Consider the following 7,420-nt stretch of genomic DNA (forward strand, 5'->3'; position numbering starts at 1 on the left):
GCCGCTGTTCAACAAAGAGGGCGGTAGGCATCGATGATCGATTCTATGAATCGTTTGTCAATGCGTTCTTAGAATGGAGAGAATCTAATTTTTTTACGGTGAAGGTGAATATCGATTCTGATGGAACGAGTCGGGGAATGAATCGAAACTACGGAATCGCGTTTAGATCCACACTCGTGTTAGTGAATTTTTAAAAAATATTTTTAAGCAGGAAATTCGTTTTAAAATTTAGATTTTTTTTTTTCTCCATGGCTACGGCCTTGATGTATGCACACACACACGTGTTGAGATATCCCACCTTCGATTAGCAAGGTTGGCGTAATCTCGGACCGGTTTGATCTCGTTATAAGACGCTTGGACATGGCCTAAACGGTAAAATAACACACAGCGTTTACAGAAAGCAAACGCACACTGATGCCTATCTGAATGCAGAATCACATCATCATCCAGCTCAGAAATCTTCTCTTATCAAGACGCTCATACATCGGGCTAAAACAGTGTCAGATGGTCAGAGTCTAGTGAGAGAGATTAAACACGTTAAAGACGCACTACGACAGAATGGCTACAATAATGCTCAAATTAACAGAGCACTGAATGCCAAATCACGATCGCAAAGCAATACTGCTGAAAGCGACCAGATTGTTAAAACAATAAAAATTCCATATATCTCAGGAGTAACTGAAAATTAGCTCGTGTTTTGCAAAAGCAAAACATTACAGTAAGATTTGGTACAGTACACAAAATTCAAAAACTAGTATCTTGCACTAAAGACGCATTACCTAAATTATCAACAGAAGGTGTATATCGGATTAATTGTTTATGTGGCAGATGCTATATTAGACAGACGGGACGTAACATCAGCATAAGACTAAAAGAACATCAAAGAAATATAAAATTATCTCAAACACAACTGTCGGCAGTGGCAGAACATGCTTGTCAACAAGGACACTCAATTGATTTTGATAACGTTGAAGTGTTGTGTAAAACTAATTATTACTGGCAAAGACTAATTAGAAAATCCATTGAAATTGAGAGGAATAGAAATAACTTTAATCGCTCGGACAGCTACAGGCTTAGTGCGGCTTGGAAGCGTATTATTAAATCATACATATTACAATTCCTTATTGGGGAAACACATACTAATTAACGGATTACTAACGTAGCATATAATCACAATAACACACATTGGCTGTTTTCACTCCAACGCTGTCCTCATGACAGCACGGTCCCTTCACCTGATGAAGGCCATTTGTGTTGTGGCCGAAACGTGATTTTTTTATTTTTTGTGTTGTTTTTTTACGTGACTTTACCGAATAGAACCAAAGAGTATCGCCTTCTCCTCTTGCTGCCTCCAAGATCTGGAACTTACTTCCCTCAACGATCTGTCCACGTCCAAGCTAAATACATTTCCTCTTTTCTGCCTATGGCCGTCTCTCTCTTAAAATACCGGACAAATATCACGCCTCGTTGTTACCGGTTAGGTGCACGCGTCTGTTGTGGTATAGCGTCGTGAGATTCGGTTGCATGTAGATGCTCTCTAAATTAAAAATCGTGTCAACTTATTCTGTACAAGCTACACCACTGTCATGTATAATTATCACACACACACCACTCGCGCTATTCGCCACCTCAGAGTTAATCGTGTAGGCAATGTCACAACAGCAGCGCAGCTACCGACCTACTCACCTACAAAGAGTGCAATATAGCTAGGAGCTGATATGATTAGTCAATTAAGTGAATTGACTAAACTTATTACTTTTGTGTGCATGTATGTTGTTGAACTTCTTTCACGCTGTACGGTAGTTAACCGTGCCAATCAGAGATGTGGGGGAAGGACGAAAGACTAAACACAAAGCAGTTAAATTTTGATTTAAAGCTTTCGTGACTGCAGTAATTCATATTCTTAGCTCTTTCGGTAAAGTCACGTTGAAGGGAAACAATAAAATAATAAAATATACATAAAACAATAAAAATCATGATGACCGTTTGTGTTATGGTCAAAACGTCGTGAGAATTTTTATTGTTTTTTACATATTTTATTATTTTATTGTTTCCCTTCAACGTGACTTTACCGAAAGAGCTAAGAACACTAAAAGCAGTTCTAAAGAAATGAGTTTTAAATCTAGATGTCAATGTGCATAGCTCCAGTGGCTTCCTAATATGGCAATAAAAAAGTATTCCAGGCGGCTGCAGAAACACATCTGACAGCGTGCGATACAGTGACCGTCTTTGTTCGGTGGCTGAGCCAAAAGGCACTGCGAGGATGACCGCAGTTTGCGTGAATGTTCCTTAACCAGAGGAATGCGTTGGCAGTAACTCGGGTGGATTAATAAACAGCGACCATTTCAGCGTCACGCTTCCCGAAGGTAGGAAACCCCCTACAAGCCACGCCCAGCATAATACAACTGATTATGCCGCACCTATAACCTCCCATCCAGTGGCACATATGCGGACAAATTTTTAAAAAACTAATTGTTATCCAATTTGTCGAGTAATGAAACCAGTTTGCGTGAATGTTCCTTAACCAGAGGAATGCGTTGGCAGTAACTCGGGTGGATTAATAAACAGCGACCATTTCAGCGTCACGCTTCCCGAAGGTAGGAAACCCCCTACAAGCCACGCCCAGCATAATACAACTGATTATGCCGCACCTATAACCTCCCATCCAGTGGCACATATGCGGACAAATTTTTAAAAAACTAATTGTTATCCAATTTGTCGAGTAATGAAACCGATATATTTGGTTGAGTGATCAACGACTTAAGAAATATGATGATACCCCAGCTCTAATTATAAATGCGGTTATTTAAGAGATGGTCAAAGCAAAATTCATCACCCTAATTCATGACACAAATTTATAAATTCTGATATATATAAAATATTTTACTTAATTAAAACCATGCGGTATTATTTATTTCGTCGTTGAGCTGCGTGAATTGTAAAACATGCACTCCATTGATTTCAAATATCCATTTAAAAATTGTATCCTTTTAACAACTTGATCAAAACCTATTTGTGATTTGGCATCTTCATGAGATCAAAGATGAATTGGCCCACTCTGAAACACAAGCAAAATGAATATGTGAATATGAATGGCGTGACCAAATAAAACATATCCTGGATCGTTTTGGTGAACGCTACACTAACAACAATACTCATTTCTATACAACGTCTGGCTCGCGTGATTACTCTGTGTGGTTCATAAGGTGGGGGGCGTGTGCTGCTTTGATGATGGCAATTCAACCCCTGACCCACCACCCTCCCCAACAACTCACTCCAACCATTCTGCGGTCATGATTTGGGACTGTGATTCCATTTGCAAGTAAACTCACATTTCAACAATGAGGGTTAGAAAGCATTAGCTCTGTCTGCATGTCTGCTCTGTTGTAAAGATGATCCAATATGAACACAATTGTAGTACAACAGCTCTGTTGATGTTAGGGACCTTACACTGTTGAAAACTGGCCACAATTGATTACACGGCCCACTCATGGTCCAGAGCAGAACTCGGTACCACCTAAGGTAGCAAAACTTCAGTCGTACCCATTTATTTGGATGGAAAATGAAAGTAAATTACTTGATAGTCTCACTCATTGCATTTGTTTATCACTGGCCACGTAGAGAAATTGAAACTGCTCAATTTAGGCCACCTCACGTGGTACCGACAAAGGAGACATCTCATGGGCTATGAAAAAATAAGAATAGGTTGTATCCTTTCTGGCAATAAAGCAGATCTTAAGATTCATTGAAGAAGGTTTCTGTTTGGTGTTTGAACATCTAAACACCCGTTTTATTGCCTAAAAAGGATCAAATCTATTCTTATTTTGTCATACTTTGATACCAGCAAAACGGTCTCATTTTGAAGCGTCTCATGGACTATTGGATGGTGAGAAAAAAAACAGCGCTAAAAGTCAGTGCCGACCTCTCCTGTCGTGCCCAGTGACGTCATCACGGGCGAAGTTCACCGCGCGAAGTCAAACGCTGCCTCGTGAGCGCCGTTCGAAACGCAAAATCATCGCTCGGTGAACATTTCCGAGGACAAACAAACGCATGCCGGGAACCGTGTGAGTTTGTGTTTCCTGTCTCCTCTGCGCAATGTGGGGGAGGGCTTCATCCAGCAGTGGATTGACAAAGCGCTGTATGCATACTGCACAGGCTACGCTAACGTCACATTTAGGCCCATGGACCGAACAAACGCGTCTCTCTTTCTCCATCCGTCTCCACTCTCTCTCTTCCTCTCTTCACTGCTGGCCTGTAGGTTTGGGCCGAGCGAGTTCCTGCCGGGGATTTGGCTTTTCAGGAGCTGATTCCCCCCGTGATTTTGTCGGCACGAGGCGACCGCGCGGAGTGACAAGGGCTCCACCGGGCCCCAAGCCGCTGCCCCAGCACCACCGTAGTAGCCAAACCACCGGTGCTCGGCATGGCCTGCATGAACGTCCTGCTGGACCTCACGTTGCGCACGGGGTACAACATCGTCCAGGAGAACGGACAGAGGAAGTTCGGACCGCCGCCCGACTGGCAGGGGCCCCCTCCCGCCCGTGGCTGTGAGGTGTTTCTGGCTGGGATCCCGCGCGACCTCTACGAGGATGAGCTGGTGCCCGTGCTGGAGACGGTGGGGAATCTCTACCAGCTCCACCTCATGATGGAGCATAGCGGAGAGAACCACGGCTATGCGTTCGCTACCTACGCCACGCGCGCCGAAGCCACGGATGCCGTCAAGAAACTCAACAAGTTCGAGATCCGTCCCGGACGCCGCATTGGAGTCCGCTTCAGCGTGGACAATCGCCACCTCTTCATTGGGGGGCTGCCAGAGGACAAGAAGCGAGCGGAGGTGATGATGGCGATGAGCGGTGCCACGGAGGGCGTGGTGGATGTCACGATGAGCGTCTGTTGCTGGGACAAAACCCTCAACCGAGGCTACGCGTTCATCGAGTACGGGAGCCATCACGCGGCCGCCATGGCCAGGAAGAAGCTCCTTCGAATCAACTTGCAGCTATGGGGCCGGACCATCAAGGTGGACTGGGCCATCCCGGAACGGGTGGCTCCGGCCCCGGCGGTGGAGATGGAGGCGGCCGTGCCAGACCTGCTGCAGCCGGAGTGCACGGGCACCGGCAAAGCCGCACACAGCCTGTTTGAGGGCTGGGGGGCACGCACGTGGCTGTGGTGGGTACCTCACCAGCTGCGGCCCATGCCCGTAGCTCTCGAGGCGCTGCCGGAGGCGGCCATGCTGTCGTGGGAGGTGCGGCTGCGGATGCTGTGCCGGACCGCCGGCATCAGCTACCCAATCTTCGAGCTGCACGCTCACTCGGAGCCCGGGATACCCGCGGGCCTCCTCTATAAGATGTCGATTCCCGGGGTGGGAGAAGGCGCCGACATCTTCCCCGAATTTCTGAGCTCCAGCGAGGAGGGAGCACGGGAGGTGGCATGTCAGCTCGCCTACAACATCCTCAGCAAGGCGAATCCTCTGAGAATGTGGCCAGAGGCGTGGCTAGGCCCCGCCTCCGGCCACACCCTCTCGTGGAACCTTTCGCAAAGGTTACCGGAGTAACTCGGCTAGCCCCACCTGTTGCCTTTGCCCCAGATGCGCCTCCTTCCCTGATTGGTTGTTACCTCTGTGGCCGTACCCGTGAAGCCCTTGCCAGGCCAGCGGGTGTCACCCTGTCATGTCAGCAGGTGTCACCCTGTGATGTCAGCAGGTGTCACCCTGTGATGTCAGCAGGTGTCACCCTGTGATGTCAGCAGGTGTCACCCTGTGATGTCAGCAGGTGTCACCCTGTGATGTCAGCAGGTGTCACCCTGTGATGTCAGCAGGTGTCACCCTGTGATGTCAGCAGGTGTCACCCTGTCATTGCACTTTAATGAAAACCGACAACAGAATCCTTGAAGAAAAAAACGAATTCAGGTGTTTGACATGTCGACGCCATTTCGTTTTGAAAATGTAGCGGAGAAAAATATATATTGTTCACATCGCATTCTGTTTTGTCAATAATCTCTGTAACGTGCGCCTGCTCTGCAAGGCATGCATTAACCCCTTTCTGTCTCAATTTAATTCCCAGCATGCAATTCTCCCAGCCTCAGATTTACTAACATATTTCGCACAACTTTAATCCTGGTAAATATATTATTTTCTTTAAAAACACAAGCATTATATTTAGTCTATTGCATGGCTAAAGTCTTCTAAGTAAAAATATAAATTGTATTAAACCAATATTAGATCATCGCTATGATAAATATATTTCTAACCTACAATATACAAATCTACATTGTGCTAATTTTTCAATTCTACTTTTATTAACTTACAAATATAGTGTCTAGGACACATTTTCAAAGAAATATTTTCATGTACCCAGACAATATTTGCACGTGGCCACATAAAAAACTTGCAGACTGCATACGTAGCTACGACAACAGAATCCTTGAAGAAATAACGAATTCAGGTGTTTGACATGTCAACGCCATTTCGTTTTGAAAATGTAGGGGAGAAAAATATATATTGTGCACATCGCATTCTGATGTCAAAACATTTGATTCTTTATAAAATTGAAAAACCCTTGAACAACTTTGCTGCACACGGAGATGTCCGTGCACCGCCTCGTTTCCACAGCCTCTATCCCGGTGCCATTTGTATTTCATGCACATACCGTTGTTAAGAGTTTGATGTTTTATTGATTTTGAATTTAGGTGTTTTTTTCCCGTAATGTTTTTTTGTTACTTTTTTAGTGGAAATAAAGTCCTGAAAAGTCTCTTCCTCTCTCTCTCTCTCCACTCTCTCGGCCGAGTCTCTACCACTTTTGGTTCTGAGTGTCGCATGCTTGGGATCCTTCTTTCCCTCCTCTTTGGATTTAATTTGATGAATTACACGCCAACATATTTCAGACTTCCCTGTTTTGTTAGGGCATTTTCCTGATCATTACCAACGTTCCCAATGTCTCAATTTAATTCCCAGCATGCAATTCTCCAAGCCTCAGATTTTATTACATATTTCGCTCAACTTTAATCCTGGTAAATATATTATTTTCTGATTTGAAGCTTTCGTGACTGCAGTAATTCAACATGACTTTACCGAAAGAGCTAAGAATATATATTATTTTCTTTAAAAACACAAGCATTATATTTAGTCTATTGCATTGCAAAGTATTCTAATTAAAAATATAAATTGTATTAAACCAATATTAGATCATAAAGACATTTCTACCCTACAATATACAAATCTACATTGTGCTAATGTTTCAATTCTACTTTTATTAACCCACACACTTACAAATATACTATCTAGGACACATTTTCAAAGAAATATTTTCATGTACCCAGACAATATTTGCACGTGCCCACATTAAAAAAAACTTGCAGACTGCATACGTAGCTACGACAATGCAAAGCAGCACACACAGCCATGCATTCAATAGCTTTTTACGTTTTG

The 7,420-nt window shown here is 44.1% G+C and overlaps 1 pseudogene; it reads left to right on the forward strand.

Annotated features, from left to right (window-relative positions):
* Positions 1-265: 265 nt before the first annotated feature.
* Positions 266-5,657, forward strand: LOC142915492 (putative RNA-binding protein 46 pseudogene; annotated as a pseudogene).
* Positions 5,658-7,420: the final 1,763 nt, after the last annotated feature.

Source organism: Petromyzon marinus, unplaced genomic scaffold, assembly GCF_048934315.1.
Source record: "Petromyzon marinus isolate PM22_M1 ecotype Great Lakes invasive population unplaced genomic scaffold, UKy_Petmar_22M1.pri1.0 PM_G_Scaffold_32, whole genome shotgun sequence".
In the NCBI taxonomy this organism is placed as follows: domain Eukaryota; kingdom Metazoa; phylum Chordata; class Hyperoartia; order Petromyzontiformes; family Petromyzontidae; genus Petromyzon; species Petromyzon marinus.